Source organism: Hetaerina americana, unplaced genomic scaffold (assembly GCF_022747635.1).
Source record: "Hetaerina americana unplaced genomic scaffold, ioHetAmer1.1.p SCAF_4, whole genome shotgun sequence".
NCBI lineage: Eukaryota > Metazoa > Arthropoda > Insecta > Odonata > Calopterygidae > Hetaerina > Hetaerina americana.
Window position 1 is genome coordinate 76,040,610 of NW_027286985.1, and position 18,337 is coordinate 76,058,946.

At 39.4% G+C, this 18,337-nt stretch overlaps 1 long non-coding RNA gene across 1 annotated transcript in view; it reads right to left on the reverse strand.

Moving 5' to 3' along the window:
* LOC139692453 (uncharacterized) overlaps positions 1 to 18,337 on the reverse strand; it is a 682,508-nt gene that overhangs the window by 64,679 nt on the left and 599,492 nt on the right. The gene's annotated exons all lie outside the window — the stretch shown is intronic.

Consider the following 18,337-nt stretch of genomic DNA (forward strand, 5'->3'; position numbering starts at 1 on the left):
CCACCTTCGGGAAACACGGCCGCCGGCACCGCGGAGGGCAGACGGTGTTCGATGGCGCGAAGGGATTCGGCCGGCTAGGAGGAGTCGGCCGTCCGTCGTATTCAGGTGCGGTCGGAGGCATAGGAAGAAGGGGCCGGGGGAGTAGCCAGTGGGGCTGGGGGGACGGATTTGGAATTATCTCATTATTTAGGGGACCTACTGGAGTGGTGGGACACGTCACGGAAGACACCATTCGTATCCTCATTAACTCTTGACCCAGGATGAAGTTTTCGCCCTTCTTTAGGCGCGTAATTTAAAGAGCAAATCCGGTCCAAATTTCCTCCCGACCTCCATTTAGATATGCTTAGCATTCAGTTTATCTTTAGACAACCAAAAACAAACTGCAATTTCATAAATGAAAATATATTGGGATGAAAGTATTAATCCATAAAAATATTTGCCTGTAATCTGTTTTGTTTAAAATGAATATAAATCGGGTTCCATAAAGAATGAATCAAAAAGAAAGAAAAGCTCACGAAGGAATTATTTTACAAGTTTAGTTATCACATATAATTTTAAACCCGCACGATTTCTTAGCTACAAACGCTTTGATTTTGTCATTAGGATGCTACTTTTTAGTAACTTGTGTAAAATGATGGAGCAATTTCAATAAGGCTTGAGCATCAATATGAGCCAAATTTAGGTTACAAACGAAAAAACAATATTTCAGGATATTTTTTTGATACAAATTTGTAATTATTACCGCAACATAACCTTTTCCCACTTAAAACCTTAAAAATATGATTCTGAATGGTACCTTAGGTAATGAAAACTGCCTATCGGCGATATAGGGCAACTAAATGTGTGGATATTGAGTACTTAAAGGAGCGGGCATGTTAAAAATGGAATGGGTGAGCCATAAAATAATGTAATATGAATGTACCAGCGATAAACTTGAATAGAAATCACAATGATGAAAGTGTGCCACAGTGGTTTGGTGGAGTTCAGAGGGTACGGATCATGATCACAAAACAGACACATTTATTTATTTATTTAACGACTTTACGTGCTGAGTCGAGATTGAAACTTCATATTCCCTTCTTCCACCTAACCCTTATACATTACAGTAAAGAAAATCACACAGCGACGACAAATAGTACAGGAACGGTGATAACAAGGCTGTGATAAACGATTAACTCACGATTACACTGTCAACCCTGAGGTCACAACTGTAGCGAGGCAAGTTAAGAAAACTGGATACCGGAAAACAACGCGGGATGCTGAGGTGAAATGGAAGAAATTGAGACGGTTCCCAAGCTCGGAGAATTTCACCCAGTAGGCCTGCTTGGGTCCTCCCCCTTGGCGCCGGGCCCCCGAAAAACGGCACTGAGAAGGAGGGTTGGGAAGAAGGCGAAGGATTTGGGAATGGTGGAAGACAAAGCCCAAGCTCCACGCTTTCGAGTGGGCGAGGAGGGCACGAGGGTCGGACCCTCTGCGGTCGGGCCCTCTTCACAGTAGACAATGGGGCGGAGGCGAGGAAAGTGGTGCATCGATTGCCGTCCGCTTTGACACGTTATCGGTCGTAGCTTTTTCGCCACGGCCCGCCCCGACCTAAATTTCCGCATCGATTCATTCTTATATTTTTTTCCTCCCCCTCACATCTGCATCTGCACGACACCCTCCGAGGCACAGTCTTCGGCGAGGGGGTGACTCTAGACCAGGCATCACCTTTGAACACTCATTGTTTATTCAAGGCATTCCACCGATTTGGGTAGGGCAAAGTAGGACGATCCCCAAATATCTCCGGCGTATCTAGTGAACTTCCTCTTGCTTCCGCTTTACCATTCTCTTCCAGATATCCTAAGTGAGCAGGAAAGGAGAATGCTGAGTATTTTAAAGTTGGAATGTCGAAGAATGTGATGGAAGGCGAAGGTTCGGTAAAGGGAGGGCAAGATAATATTGGACGGAATGAAGGGAGGTGGAAAGTATGGAGAATTCAACAACAATTTACCGCAGTATAGGGTGTTATGTTGTGTCTTGTTATATAAAACTAAGAAACATAGTGATGTTCAGTCTCCGTCCATTTAAAACCTACCTTAAACGGTAAACTACCGAGCAATAATGCAATATAATTCTACTGCGATGTAACATTAGAAAATTATAGGAAATAGCATCATGCCAACTGTTTTGCTTCCACTACCGCACCACTCCGCACCAACACGTTAATACGAGTTGGCGCGGTGTGTGAAATGCAGACGTCAGATTAGGGGGTGATCAATTCATTTTATATCGCCACCTGTGGTTTTAAGGGAAGACATGACAGAATAATCGCAGAGTATGGGTGAAGCTGAGAATATCCAGATTCACCGTGATCTGAACACGGCAGCAGAACGCTCCACCTAAAGGGCTACCAATTCCCCGGAGTTTGTAATACTTTTTGAAAACAACGAAAAGAGGTCTGCTTCAAATTCCTGTACGGAAGGGAGTAATTTTTCTCCCGTCCGGGCGTGATTCCCAACATATAAATCCTTTGAGTGGTACCTCAATGGTACCTCAAAGAGATACAACCAGCCATCGGAAGAAGACATTCGCTTTGTAATGATCACCTAAACTCTTTCCAATTGCTCTCTAGAATGGGGTGGCAACATAACATTAAATATCCGTTCAATGTAATAGTATAGACGTAAATTATGTCGGTATGCGATACGAAGGCACTGGTGCTGTCAGTTCAGCAGATTGTGCTACGACCAGTTTTACAGAAAAACGTCAAACGTGTGTTAATTTATTGGAAAACATACTTCCTCCAAAGAAAAGGGTCTAGAGAAATTTAAGTAAGAGGTGAACAAAAAATTTATCACCTACAACGTTAAAGCGGTTCTGACGTCACAAACGCGACAAAATCCGATGTTCGCAGACAATATTCCGCATCGACAAGGCTGTGACACCACAACCTCGCAACTGTTGAGGTTGGAAATTTTCAAGCCCTTCCTCAATAAGCCACAAGGCCACAAATATGAGATAGTAAGAAGGTCGGAAATTTTGATATTACTCCGAACGATATATGCGAATCAATGGCTTGGGCAGCGTTCAAGGATTCGTTCGGTGTCCTCTCAATCTTGAGACTTGTTTTGACTGCAGCTCTTCTTCCGCACCAAAACAAGTGTAATTATTCCATGCCTAATCGATTCTCCCATCTTATACCTCTGTACGTATGCTGCTCTCTTTCCTGCTCCTTCTGCTTCCTTTCCTAATATTATGAAGGGTTTCCCCTTCAGAATGATCTAACTCCACTAATAATGCTCCATACAAATCCATTGTATCCCAAAACGTAAGATTACCAACAATAACCCCGAAGTTTTGCGAGTAGCATCATATTATTAGTCTACTTTTAAATTTGTCGTACGTTTATTACGCATATTTTGTAAAGTGCATGTGATTTATTTACATATATTGCACAGATTACGATATGCATGAAACAGTTGAGATATAATATAGATGGCACGTGAATGGATTGATCGTTCTGAGAAATGTGTCGACACAGGGGCCACTCTTCCGAGTACTGCGTTGGAAATGAAGAATATGAGGCTGTTATGGACAGCGCACTTCAACCGGTGCTCCGGTAAAACGCTCAAAGTGTAATCCATTATTATAACGTATTGATTGGAAGAAGTAGTGAAGAGGGATTGTATTGTATTTATTTAATGGAAAAAAAGACTTTCCCAGAAGAATTGGGACAAGAAAGGAGTTTGAGACCGGGGGAAAACACGAAAATTCTCGCCTCATACATTAAAGCGCTTCTGGCGTCACAAATGCGTCAAAATGCGATGATCGTAGACAATGTTCTGCATCGACAAGGCTGTGTGTGACACCACAACCTCGCAACTGTTGAGGTTGGATTTACAAGCCCTTCCTCAATAAGCCACAAGGCCTCAAAATCCGAGATAATACGAAGGTCGAAAATTTTGATATTACCCCGAACCAACTACGAGAATCAATCGCTTGGGCAGCGTTCAAGGATTCGTTCGGTGTCCTCTCAATCTTGAGACTTGTTTTGTCTGCAGCTCTACTTCCGTAACTAAACAAATGAAAATGTTCCACGCCTCATCGGCTCTCTTTTCTTACGTAGGTCGTTCCACAATTCATTAGAAAACGCAAGAGATGACGCTCACAGTACTGGAAAATATTTGCTTTTAGTAAGTCTCATATCTCACTAGACTGCAGTAAATATTTCAGTTTTATCAATCACGTGGGTTCATTTTCATAGACGCATATTAATTGAAGCAACGAACTTTTATTTATTTTGAAAAATTGAAAAAAAATGAGTTTCGTGCGATGATTAAACACCTCTATTTAAAAGGCTTAACACCGAAAGAGATCAAACCCGAGTTTGATGAAGTTTACCTGTATGACATATCTGATCCTGTGTTTGAGACAGTTTACCATTGGGTAAATGGGTTAACACGCGGCCGTGCATCCCAAAATGATAACTGCCGTGCGATACCTCCAGTAGAACTTACTTCCTCAGAAATGGTTGACAAAATCCACGATATGGCTTTAAGTGATCGACGAATCTAAGTTCGCGAAATAGCTGATGCCACAGCATATCAAAAGGCACGACAAGTATTTCCTATTTTGCACGAAAAACTGGGTGTGAAAAAAGTCTTGCATTAGGAGGGTAAAAAGAAACTTAACACTTCCGCCATTAAGATTTAATATTTCACGACCATGGTTTCGATGCTACGCAGCATCGAAACCATGGTCGTGAAATATTAAATCTTAATTGTGAAAGTGTTAAGTTTCTTTTTACTCTCATCATGAAGGAATTCCACAAAGTTAAACCTGAAACTGTTATGTCTATCAAGTTTTGGCATGATGGGTGCCGCGTTTGCTTAGTGTAGAGTAAACGCAATTATGATGTCGATTCGGAGGCTGGTTTGGCGCTTTTCCATCACAATCCTGACGAGTTTCTGCTTCGATCCATAACTGTGGAAGAAATAGGGATACCCTACGTACTGCACCCCATGGAAAAGGAACGGTGGAAACAGGGTTTCTTACAGCGATCTGGCTCCGAAGAAGGCGAAGACGGTGAATTCGGTCGGCAAGGCGTGGCCACGGTTTTGCATCATCCATATTTGGCTCTCATGGACTCTTTTGTATTTTCAAGCCTGAAAAAATTGCTCAACGGAAAACGATTCTCGTCCGAGGAGGAGGAGGTCATTGCCAACACAGATGACTATTTTGAGGATCTTCCGAAATCCTACTTTTTAGGAGGGCTTAAAAAATGTGGAGAACCGCTGGGAGAAGTGTATCCAGCAAAAAGGATATTATTTTGAAAAATAAAAAAATCTACCTAATATTATTTTTTGTTTTTTCTCTAAGGACTTATTTAACGACACAAATGTATACCTGTATTTAGTCTACTTTTCTCACCCTTGGCTTCCCTCGTAGATATTTTTCTTTTCCATCAATAATGTTCCAAGAAAATCCTTTGTGTCCCAAAATGTAAGACTACCAACAACAGTTCCCGAAGCTTCGGCAAGTAGTACAACATTATTAACCTACATAATAAATTTTCCGTATTTTTATCACATACACACATGTATACTATATAAATATATATATATATATTTTTTCACTGCAAATGTGATTTATGCATATTTATTACACCTGTTATGACATTTATGAAACACTAGAGATATTATTTGGAGGGCATGTAATTGGACTGATAGTTTTAAGATATACTATATGTCTTTATAGGGTCTACCCTTCAGTATAATGCTTTTCAAGGATCTCTGCGCAGATATTTTCAGGAAACATCAGCTAACATTGAAGAAATAAATGGTTCTTATACCTCCTCAGCCGTTGCAATAAATTTGTCGTGGTGCATCCCTCAAACTTCACGGCCTTAAATTTCATCCGCTAGTTTTTCTCGTGAATATTAAATCTCCTGAAAATAAGCAAGAGAATGGGCATTCCGCTCCAAAATCTCTGAGATGGAAAACCGATTTTTAAGTTTACTATAGATAGTTTTTAGCAAGCATCACTGACTGCCCAGCATGTCGACAGTTTAGTCATGCTTAAGTCGGACATATGTAGTATCATAGATATATGTTTGAAAACATCTGGTGATGAGTTAGATTAATACTAAATATCGCGTAATAAAACATACAAATAGCCTACCTTTTACTTGTCAAAACTTACTCCTTATGTATTTTTGTAATGAAGTTCGGAGCGGGAGCCGCGACGAGGTTGTGTAGGGAACGCTCTTCGTTAGAGCAATAACGGAATACTTAATATTTGTTAATTCACCAGAGTTTAATAAAAAGCATATTTAATATTAAATTACGAGCTTTTATAACAAATGAATCCTCACAATATATCTTAGTTTGATGTTATCTGGTGAAGTACATTACCTTAAAAATTAATTTTTAAAAAGCCACTACTAAAAATGATAGACTTCAAAAAGAAACTTTCCAGTCAAATTTAGTTAAGCACATGAAGCGTCAATGGCACAATGGTAAGTTGAGTCCACTTTAATTAACACTTTCTTTAGGATACTTGGTACTGGACGACCAACATTCTCGAAAGGTGACTCCCTCTTTGGAATCCTCCAGTTAAATTATGCTTGATTCCGAAGCTCCTGAATTTTTAAGGTGACGATTCGTGGCCCAGCAATGATTGACAACACATCCACCACTTTGGGCCTCCTTCCCAACGCAATCCCCTCCCCTTTTTTTCCCTCCTTCTTCCACCACCCTCTCCCCTTCTAACCCACCCTGTCACCCCATTTGAAGGGAGCCACTGAATTTCAAACCACTCCCTTCCTTGGGGCAATTTCGAAGCAGGAGGTGGATATCCCCCAACCCCTCATTATCGATGCACGGATTTTCCTGTGAACGCTATCACCAATAACACCAATACGTTAGCAATACCATAACGAAAACATCTCCACTGGTTCATTAAAGCGGTGAAGGCAAACCGGTGGAGGAATTGCCAAGGGGTGAATGATTTCGTGGCAGATATAAAATAATTTTTTCTCTAATCCCTTCCATTTTCGACTTACAGTGGGGTTTAGAACTTGAAAAATATTTCCATCTTCAACACCGTCGGGGAAAATAAGTAACTTCCAATTCTATTCCTCGTCACACATTGTAGCTGTGAGAAGATTAGGCGAAACCAAAGATACCTTAAGGCTACACCAATGGATCTTCTTCGGATACAGACTAATGGTCTTAAAATTTTGATTAATGTTACCAAAAATTAATATCGATCAATGAAAAAAAAGTGACGAAAAATCTACAAGAAATAAAAAAAAATTTAAAAGCAGGAAACGTCTTTAAGCATCCAGTGGGAGGAATTTATGATAATAATTTGAGGATATGCCACTGCCTTATCTCAGCCATGGTCAATTTTATCTTCCAGACGGATACCCTCCTCAATGCTCAGAAGGGCATTTCCATAGCTTCCCAATCAGGAATAATCTGATAGATTTCAGAATTATAAGGGAAGAAAAAATATCTCAATAGATGCTACGAGTGCATCTACAGAGTAATGGAGATAGGAGCCGTAGAATGAGCACTTATAAACTAACAGAACAGGATAACCATTACTCACAGAAGCATTATTCTTTTCAAAGTTTCAATGAATATTAAAGATAAAGAAAACAAATGAACTCCCTTATAATGCCAGTCTGATGCATAAAAAACTATTTTTCGTGACAGTATTTCAAATTGAATTGTACCCTTATTAATATTAACACTATTTTTGATGGTTCAAAACAAAATAAGCTGTTAAAGCACCTTCAGCGAAATACTCGTACGACTACTGGTCCACTACCTTGGTTTCCCACGGGAGCCATGCACCAATTTCATCTGAATAACAACTATATTATATTTGTTTATAACAGAAGCTGGGGAAAATTTGTTTCTCGAAATGCCTCATTGGATGAGATCATATGTCACCCTCCTGGCCATAATCCCATGTGAGGAAAATCTATTACGAGACGATATTACGTATTGAGAGGGACCCGAACCAGCAATCTTCGAATTAGCTGGTCATTGTCCACCAAACTGGCAACACAGGAAAAGTTTCACAGTTTTGTGCAAGTGCTAGAGTCGCGGCATGCTGAAATCTGAGGGGAGGGAGGGACAAGAGACAGGTGAAGCTTCTTCATTAATCATTATATTCTCCTTCCCCTTCCTTTCCACTTTTTTTACAGGTATGCCGTCTCCTTCCGGCACATATTATTGGCAGGTATTATGGCTCGGTTGGCAATATAAATCAGAATGGCTCTGAAATGTATACGAGAGCACAAAAAGGCGGCGTCAGACTCTGCCGTCCGCTACCGGCATCCTTGTAGGAATGATCAATTTCTCATAAGTTTATCAAGACTATTTTCATTCTGCTTTAACTACGATTACGTAGGAAGCCAGGAAAAAGTTGCTTTTATATTCATGGGCCCACTAGTATCTCTTTACACCCTGGATACTATAACCTAATTATAAATATATATACATATATATGCACACACACACACACACACACACACACACACATATATATATATATATATATATATATATATATATATATATATATATATATATATATATATATATATATATATATATAACGATTGTACGGAAAAACTCATACGAGCGGCACAATAATAGAGTCTCTCTTGAAGAAGGCACCTGAGAGGGCCGAAAGCTCGAACAATTTACCGTGTAAGTGTTCTTTTATATGTGTCTATTCTTTTCTATTTGTGTTATGTTGTGTCAGCCCATTATATATATATATATATATATATATATATATATATATATATATATATATATATATATATACACACAAACACACACATATTCTCATAGACCATATTTTTTATTAGAAATGGATTTCTAAGGTTCATCGATATTCAATTTCATCATTCCGATAAGAAGGTAGAAACATTCATCGTACAACGATTACAGTGATTGCCAACCAAACGACAGTAAAATATTCGTCCATTCTTTCAAATTCACTACTCATCAAATTTGCATCGTACATATGCGTTAACTCCATATATTAAAACCAATACCAAAAAATGGTCCTGCTTGCATTGAAGAACCAATTAAAACTTTTAACACCGTTCATGCTTGCTTAACTCCAAATGCATGCATCGCTTGAGTTAACTACCTATCATTTTCTAACCTTAGGGCATTAAGTACATACTAGTGGTGGAATCACACCGGAAACAAACCCTAGAGTTGCTCTAACATAACCACAGGTAGGATTTCATAATCATCTCGTGCAGTATTTTGTGTACTTCTAGAGTACGCAAAAATAACATCTCTGATAAAGATCTATATTTGAACTCCAATTTAAGAACGGATATAGTTAAAGATTGCACATGGAAATTCAACTAAAGCTAATTTTCAACTTCCCACAGGTTTACGTTCGAAGGAATGTCTGGTCAAATTTTCTAACCTTATATTTTCTACGCCGCAAAGAGAATATTAAAAAATAATTACGAAGAAGTGCGGAAAAAGGAAGAGTAAAGCTTTACCTCATCGTGGAGATTTCATCTACCCGTATCCCTAATACATAAACTCAATAGTTATTAATATATTTTCACCAGCTAAAAATAAATTAAAAGTAAAGGTGCACGTACCCACGGTCACAACTCAACGGAAAGAAAAGCTGACAGGATGCAACTCTACAAGTAAGATGTAAAGCGTACTTACGCGAAACATTTCCGTTACATTGTCATTTTCTACTAGCAAACGAAATTAGTTCCGATCAGACCTTAATGCCTTAGAGTATCTTAAGATCTGAGGTCATAAAAAGGTGATTAGAAATAAATTCGTGCATAAGTGGAAAATATCAATTACTCAGCCGTTAATGTGTGAAATTTCATCAAATGACGCCTCTCTCTATGCAATTCGTTACCTCCGTTACGAAGCAAACTTATGGCGTAGCACTGTTTTTACGGGACTAATCATAATGTATCAAGAGGTTTTCGTTAAAATACTTGATATGGAGAATGGCTTTTAAAGTAGATCCAAATCAACGTTCAAGTTGATCAAAGTTCATTCAGGAGAAAGTGAAAAACAAACGAGTATCTTTCAATAGCAAATTATAGCAATGAGAGACGTAATTGCATATTTGCGAGACATAATTATCATTCGTATTTGATGATAAATATAATGTGAAAACCAACCATACGAAGTCCAGTAAAACAAGGATCTTGGGGAGCACAAAGCACGTAGAGGTCAGTCGTTCCGAGTATTGCCATGTGCTACGCGGATCTTTTCACGTTTAGGCCGACGGCATCGTTAATCATTTTACGCCGTCGCAAATAATATTAAATAGAACCCGTTTTAATAAGAGATCAATGAATGATCCATGGGTCAAGTCTCGTTCAAGCGCATGTGCAGCAGCAGTTGAGATTAGCAAGAGATAAGTGGTCCGTTATGCACTCACGGGGTGTCGGCAAATGTATTTCCAATGGTCGGTTTATTCCAGCTACAGAACCCGGTTTTGCTCCGAAGTTATTTAGAGCAATTAATCATTAGTTTTTGGTCGCACTGAATACGTTGTCCTTCAATAAATTCTAGTTACTTCAACTAGAAGAAAAAGTAGGTTCAGAAATAAATCAAAGCTGAAAGGTAGGCGGGAACTTAATACGACATGAAGTGGAGGTTTAAAGCTTCGACTGTATTCCCACATACCGCGGTTAGGGGGCGAGTCTCCCACGGTAAGGAAAAATTGGGTCCTTTTAAATAGAAGGGCATGAACAAAGATATTCGAGACAAAAAGGGATCCCATCCTTGTTTCTTCTTCAGATCCGTCACAATCCTCACTTTCTTTGCCTAACCTTCCATTCATGTCGCAAACCTATCCGTTGAACGCTAGCTGTAGTCCAAACAATTCGGAAAAATTGGCACACGCTAAATTGTGAATACGTATTAGTTCACAAATTGAGGTGACTGCCATTTTAATCCAAGAAGTTACTCATGAGATCATATACCCATGTGAGGCACTCGATTATAAATGTAGTTGCTGTTATCGGCCACGGAAAGGGAGAGAGAATGGTGAAAATATTTATAATGTGTCCCTGTAAGAATTTTATTCAACGGCATGTAATGCTTTCTAAATATTTCACTGCAATTATTTTCCCACCAAGCGCAGCCAGAACTAAATAGACAAATCTTCTGAAATACTAGGTCAAGAAGCAGTGAAAATGTTCGCCACGCGAATCAATATTACAAATAGTCTTTTAAACTCTTTTATCCTTACTTAGCATTACGCAGCAACGGATAACAAGTAGGTACAAGATCCAGTTTTGACGTGTGTGAATTGCAGATGGAGTGAAGTCTGTCATGGGATAAACCATTGCAAAAATAAAAGTTTACTCACAAATCCATTTTGAAATCAATTCTACTTCACGAAAAGCATTTGGCAGATGAATCTGTAAGTATACACTTGAATGGGAGGAAAAAGAATCGCTCAACGAATTTGAAATTACAGCTGTCATTTAAACGTAAGCAGAGGGGCAGTAAGTAACACACGCCCCTTGTAAGTCGGGAACTGAAAGCAAGTCACAATCAAGATCCACTGAATATTTTTTTTAAATACCAAAATAACATAAAATCTTTTTGGATTTCGTATTGCTTTGGTTCAAAGGTTTATTTCCAACTGATTTCGATGTTTATTTGAACACTGCCCTGATAGCAGCAGTGTAACGGTCAGAAAATGCCAAAAAGACACTAAAAAGTGTCGCGTAGATTTTTAATCGTCGGAACAACGGACAAAAAACAATCCACTATACAAAGGAAGCCATTCCACACGAATACAATTAGACATCGTTTACTCAGCAGTAAAACATCGCTAAAACGAAAATCATTGGCCGAAATTTGAATACATCAGTTCACTTTGGTTTCCATCCCATTGCAAATGATCCAGTTGACGTCGCTGCAAGTTTCTCGGGAAAAAAATCGACGGTTAATTATAATGTGAAATGTCAGACAAACGAGGGAAAAAAAACGCCACAGACCCCGAAAATGTCCGCGCAGAAACCAGTTTTGAGCACGCACGTGGTGTTAGGGAGCCACTGCGCGGGAATTCCCAATTCCACAAAAGGGGTTTGCTGAATGTCTCCGGATGCCCCCGAGCCATCCCCACCCCCTTCCGAGCGGAAGGAGGACCCGCAGACGGATAGAGGGATAATGGAGCGATGAGCGGGTGAGTGACAGCGTGGCGGGAGTTTGCTCTCGTCCCGAGATCCGACACACGAAATATGGAGGAATCCTCAACGCACGCACGAATGCGGGAGGGCGAGGATGAGGCACGAACCGATCATCACGCACCAGTACTCACGGGCGGCTATGAAAGTACGCCGATGCAGTGTCCCCTTCGATGCTATTGCGACGGATTGGGGGCGGGGAAGCGGGAGAGAAACGACGAGGAGTCCCCCCTCCCAGACAAGGATAACATCATCTCCTCTTGAGAAGATGCCCTCTTGAGAGATGAGACTTCGACCACTATGTGCGACAGGATGACGGAGACAACGCAAAAACGAGAGTGGCTAGCGATATTTAAAAATTGAATCTGAACACGCAGCTCTTCCGCTGCCATATAAATCATCAGCTTAAACCGGAGGACAATGGGAAGGGATTACGAAGGGAACCGGCAAAAGGGCAGCGCACGGCACGACTGAGGATTAGACACAACTTTATAAAGGAACAACGCAATACAAAGCCAATTTCGTGGGTAGAGGGATGCGACGACGAAAAAAATCGGCTTTGATTTGTCGTAAAACCATGATGATAGTACAAAGCCGAAGCAAGGAATGTTATTTCGAAGCGAAACCAGGGAAGGATTAAAATTGCAAAAGAAAGAAGAACGTTTGCCGTTTTAAGTAGTAGTCAACTGAACAGCCACGTATGAAGTAAGGATACGGCAAATAAATTGTATAAATCTGAGAAGAGGACAAAATATTTCAAAAGCTACAAACTGCTACTGCGGCAGCTCACGGCGATAATCTGATATTCAATAAATTGTTCATACGAACCAAATTAAGGAGTTTAAGGCGTCTTTGCGACGTGGATGATACCAGAGATAAATATCGATAGGAACTGGAAGCCACAGAAGAACGATGAAATTAAAATTTATCGATAGAGTGACTTATGAAGAGGTCGTTCAAAGTCTGAGAATAGAATTCCCGCAAAGAAGATAATAAATCAATCGAGCACATTTTAAAGGTACGTACTTAATTCACTGAAAACCATTCAGGAAGGAACCATGCAATGAGACGAATAAAGAGGAGGCCCAAGAATGATTTACGTGAAATTATAAAAGATACCAGCACAAGGATCTATCATGAAATGAGGAAAATAGATATAGTGTTAGGGAAACTTGGAAGAGTGTTATCAATGTTCTAGGAGCCTATGATGATGAAAACGTTAAGCATACATACATAACCTTTCAAGCCGTTCTGCTTTCGAGTACGCACGATTACGATTTTAGGCTATGACAAAAAACTTTTTTATTCTTTTCTTCTAAAATGGCATACCTTGAATTTCATTATTTCAGATTCAACTATGAGGAACTTCAAGGTCGCTTGGGCGTCTCATTCACCGCTGAAATAAAGTTGTGCCAGAATAAATTTCAGTTGGCGATTACAGTGTGCTCCTTATTTTTTTACCTATCCTTGCATACGAGGGTCCTTTAATACGTCCTTAGGGAAAACAACTTATTTTGGGTGATTTTTTCATGTTTTTCAAGATAATCTCCTTTTAGCTCGATGCGCTTTTCCCAGTGTTTCTACGACTTTTTTTTAAGCCTTTCAAAATGTAGCATTTCGGAAGATCCTCTGAATAGGCATCTGTGTGGGCGATGACGTCCTCTTTCGACATGTACCTTTTTCCGCAGGGACTTTTTCTTTAAATTAGGAAATTTAAAAAAGTCACTGGGATAAAATCTGGTGAATACAGTAGATTTTGCAATCATTCACACTTTTGTTCCATAATTTTCAGAATCGAAACTGCGTAGGTGGGAACTCTTGCATTGCCTTGACGGAAGGGAAGGGAAATGTGGATGTTTTTCTTGATTTCTCCGCTCAATCGGCGCAATAACGTCTCATAAACGCTCTTTCTATTTCAAGAAAAAATTGCGTTTACAATGCTCACAAGTACGCTCTTTCTACGCACGAATTTACAATTGCTGACATTGATGTAAGACACCACACCGTCGCCTAATATCTCCGCTTTTATACTGGCGCAGTAATCGCTCCCTAAGCGCAAAATGCCAGAGGGTGGGAGCAAATCACGAAAGACCGAGAGGAGTGGTTATGGGACAGACTGTACCATTAGAATGGATGTCATAAGATTATCAGATTATAGCAACTTATATTTCGTTCATTAATAATCTTACTTTAAGGGGTGTTGAAGAGTCGCGAGGATATTATTATGCTGAGGACTAGGCAAATGCTCAATCTTAATTCTGCCGACGATGAATGACACTAAAGTCCCTCGATCATTTTAAAATGCAAGACCGCAAGGATTGTAACAGAACCTGTACATGGTAAAAGCTATTCTGGCTGGACGAGGTCTCATTTTACATCGTTGCACTGCACACAGTTATTATGAAACTTACCTCCCATGAGACAGCTGTTTAAATACCCGCGAATAGTAGTGCAGGATAGCAATTCCCAAGCTCTATACGAAAAAGTACTCTACATTTTATAAATGTATATTTCTAAAAATATTATTAATAAAATTATTAGATCCTGAACAATTTACTGCAGAATATTTAACTTTAAATACTGGATATAGTGATCGTGACAATTTTGGGTCCGTCATTTACGACTTTTACAAGAGGTTACCACAGAACCTATCACACCCTCCTTCTCCGACACCCACCCATCCTCTTGCGAGACATGTTTATCACTTCACAAAATGGTGGATCCATCAGTTTAAAACCATAACTAGACAGTGATTTTCAATTGCATAAACACATTCGATAATTTTTGAATCGTTCCAGCCTTGGCAGAAAGAAATAATGTCGGGCAAAGAAAAGAAGTTTTCACGATAGTAAGAGAGAAAATAGCCTATTGCCTCAGTATAACCTCAGGCTTCCAAAAGATCGAATGAGACGAGCTTCTACATATTTGGATTACAGGTTAGAACATGTTTTTGCTCATATCTAAACTCTAATAGACATCTTTACCTTTGTCCAGCGCAAGTCGATTCAAGTGAACGGTTTAGTTGCGTTTATAGGAAAGATACAAAACTGTACTCCGGTATGCGTCCATGCGCTAGAACAATTGTCATACGAAACAATACTTCATAAATTATTAGTTCGTTTCTCTAAGAGTAAGTATGGTTTTTTAGAGGTCCTGCCAGCATTTGAGTTTTGCACGGAAATGGCAATTAAAGATTCTTGAGAGAACACGACTATATTGTTAAAATTCTGTCTTCTTACAATTTCGTATTCATAAATGTATATTTACTTTACTACACACTTCTAAAGGGAAAGCTGTCCCCATTTATTTTCCAAATAATTGCGTGAGATGTATATTGAATCCATCCTGTATAAGTCTTGGCTCACATGCACTGAAATGCAAAGTTAATTTATATTGCTTATGGCAATTGATAAATAAATATTACATAAATATAAGCTGACAGTCGCACAAATATCTATGGACTTAAATCACATAATTTGACGAATTCCAAAGAAACTGCGGGAGATGTCGCAACAGTAACTTTTAACGGAGTCATCCGCTAATGTGCATTTCAATGCAACAATTTCAGAGGGTAAAAATCATTCGCCTTGACTGGGATACGAACCCAGATCCCTCAATATCCGGTCAACCGGATATTGAGGGATCTGGGTTCGTATCCCAGTCAAGGCCAATGATTTTTACACTCTGAAATTGTTGCACATAATTTGAGTCTGGGGAACGTTAGCTCATGAATCAGTCGGGCATAATAATTATCTCACTCGGGATGCAGCATTAATACATTTTATTGCATAGATGCACACATTTCCTTCCATTTACCTTTGCAGGAAAGACAAAGACAAAATGATCAAGGCAATTGCAAAATTAAGAGATGTGCAGAAAATAAGAACTATGAAATAACGGCGATTAACATGATAGGATGAACGAAGGCATACATATTCGAATCGAATAAACATAGTGAAAAATTCCAAACATGTTAACACCGTCGACTTTTATTTTTAATTTTTCGAATCGGTAATTCCTCTTTTACAAAATGCTTTTCGATACCATAATTACTCGACCAGTAAAAATACATTATTACGTAAATTTAAATCATAAAAAATGGAAATTAAATGCAGAATTATAAGTCAGGGCATTAAAATTGCACGAAATAATATTCATTCAAATAAGGAAATGAGCGGCACGATCGGATTCAATGGGAAAATTTGGGAGGTAATCATTAAACCCCTAGAATTTACGAAAACTCATATAATTTGTCTTAAAAAAATCGCCCGTCACGTTTAGGCCAATGAATTTATAATGCACATAATTTATACTTAATTAATGCTTATTATAATGATTGCATACATTTCGTCAATATTTTCATGAGTACAAAAATCTTTTGGGATAAAGACAGCAATTAGGCTATTATACGGCAAAGTTTTCCTTTAATTTTTCTACTTTTTGTGATAAAAATATGAATTAAACAAGAAAGTGTCAAGTACTTGAAAAACAACTATACTATTTTGCACTCATAAATTATGCCTCCCCCCGTTTGATGGTGGTTGGGTCAGCAAATGATTGACGAGCGAAGCTAGCTGAACACCAGAGAAAAAAAACACTGCGTAGGATTCGCGGTAAGATAGTGAATACCGGAGCAGGTTCTTCGCATTTTTCCCTACCTCTATTTCATTCAAGAAGCGAGAAGAAGCTACGTGCACCTGGAAAGATTTGAATTCCGACGGTAAGGTATCATATACCAGTCAAACCTGTTCCGCTTTGTTGCCAGCAAATCCCAGAGAACGATCCTGAAAGATTTCTTTCCGTTTTTGATGTAGAATCCTCCCGGCGATGTCACATTTAACATCATAATCAAGAAAGAGACTCTTTGGACGAATTATCGCACTATCAGTGTCAGAAAAATATTTATTCACGCGAGTACAAACTGTCAGGGGGTTGAAATTTACTTTCTTGGAAGGATTAGACGGCTAGTGATTTTCAAAATTCACCGGTCTCCACTTTCTGAGATCCTTTTCTGGGCCTGCAGCGGGAAAGGTTCGAACATCCATTCATACGGAATGGGATAGACTCTTGGATTCGCCATAATGACATTCGTGACGAAAGGAGACTTTCATAACAGTTTTCCACAATGATGATAATACGCGTCCCTCCGCCACTGCGGATCGTTTATTGCCAATTTTCCTTTCCAATATCGGCAGCAAAAATTTCCGCAAAGTCAAACCTTAGTTTCCAATAAATATTTTCTGTTTTCAATGCAAATTCCTCCCGATGATTGTTCGTAATTTATTAGCCGTGCCATACATGCGAACGGTCTCATATTATACACTAAGTGCAACAGAACACATATGCTAAGACACGCGCAATCCCACGCTGGCTCGCAATGGATTTTACTTCCAAGGGCAACCATGTGTACACGAGCGAATGTATATTCATTTGAATATATCAACTCATGTTTTTGCATTATGGCTGGTGCCCTTACACCCTGTACACACCCTCGCTGCTGCTTGCGTGGAATTATGTAGATATGAACTCAGCCCAGAGGTGAGACCGGGGGGGGGGGGGGGGGCGTGATCACTCAGGCATTCTCTCACGTAGAATATTTTTGAATTTGATAACATTTCATACGAATATTACATGGATTCCCGACTCTACTTCACAATACATACTGCTCCTCGAATATAAAATTATCAATTTCAGCAGGGTACACTGCGGTCTCTAAATTAGAGTGGTTATTTTTAATATTAACATGCCTTATTATAAATTCAAAGAAACTGCGGGAGATGCCGCGACGGTAACTTTTAACGGAGTCATCCGCTAATGCGCATTACGCTATGAAGTTGTTACAATCATTCACGATTCTCTGTTATGCTTGTATTTAGGTTGCTTCCTTGCAGATAGGAGACTTTAGCCAACAAACCGATTGCTAGCATGCGGCGGTCCGATGACCCCAACAAAAGTCTTGGCGGTTGAAAAAGGTTAACTGAAAACTTACCCCACACATCGGTCTCAAAAATTTTATACCGCTATTTTCGAGTTATTCTAAATTTTTATTTTGATTACCCTACAGGTTGAAACATCGTTTCCCAACGGCCCCCTCCTTGAGTGTCTTGGACTCAGCCATCGTGCCCTGTGGGA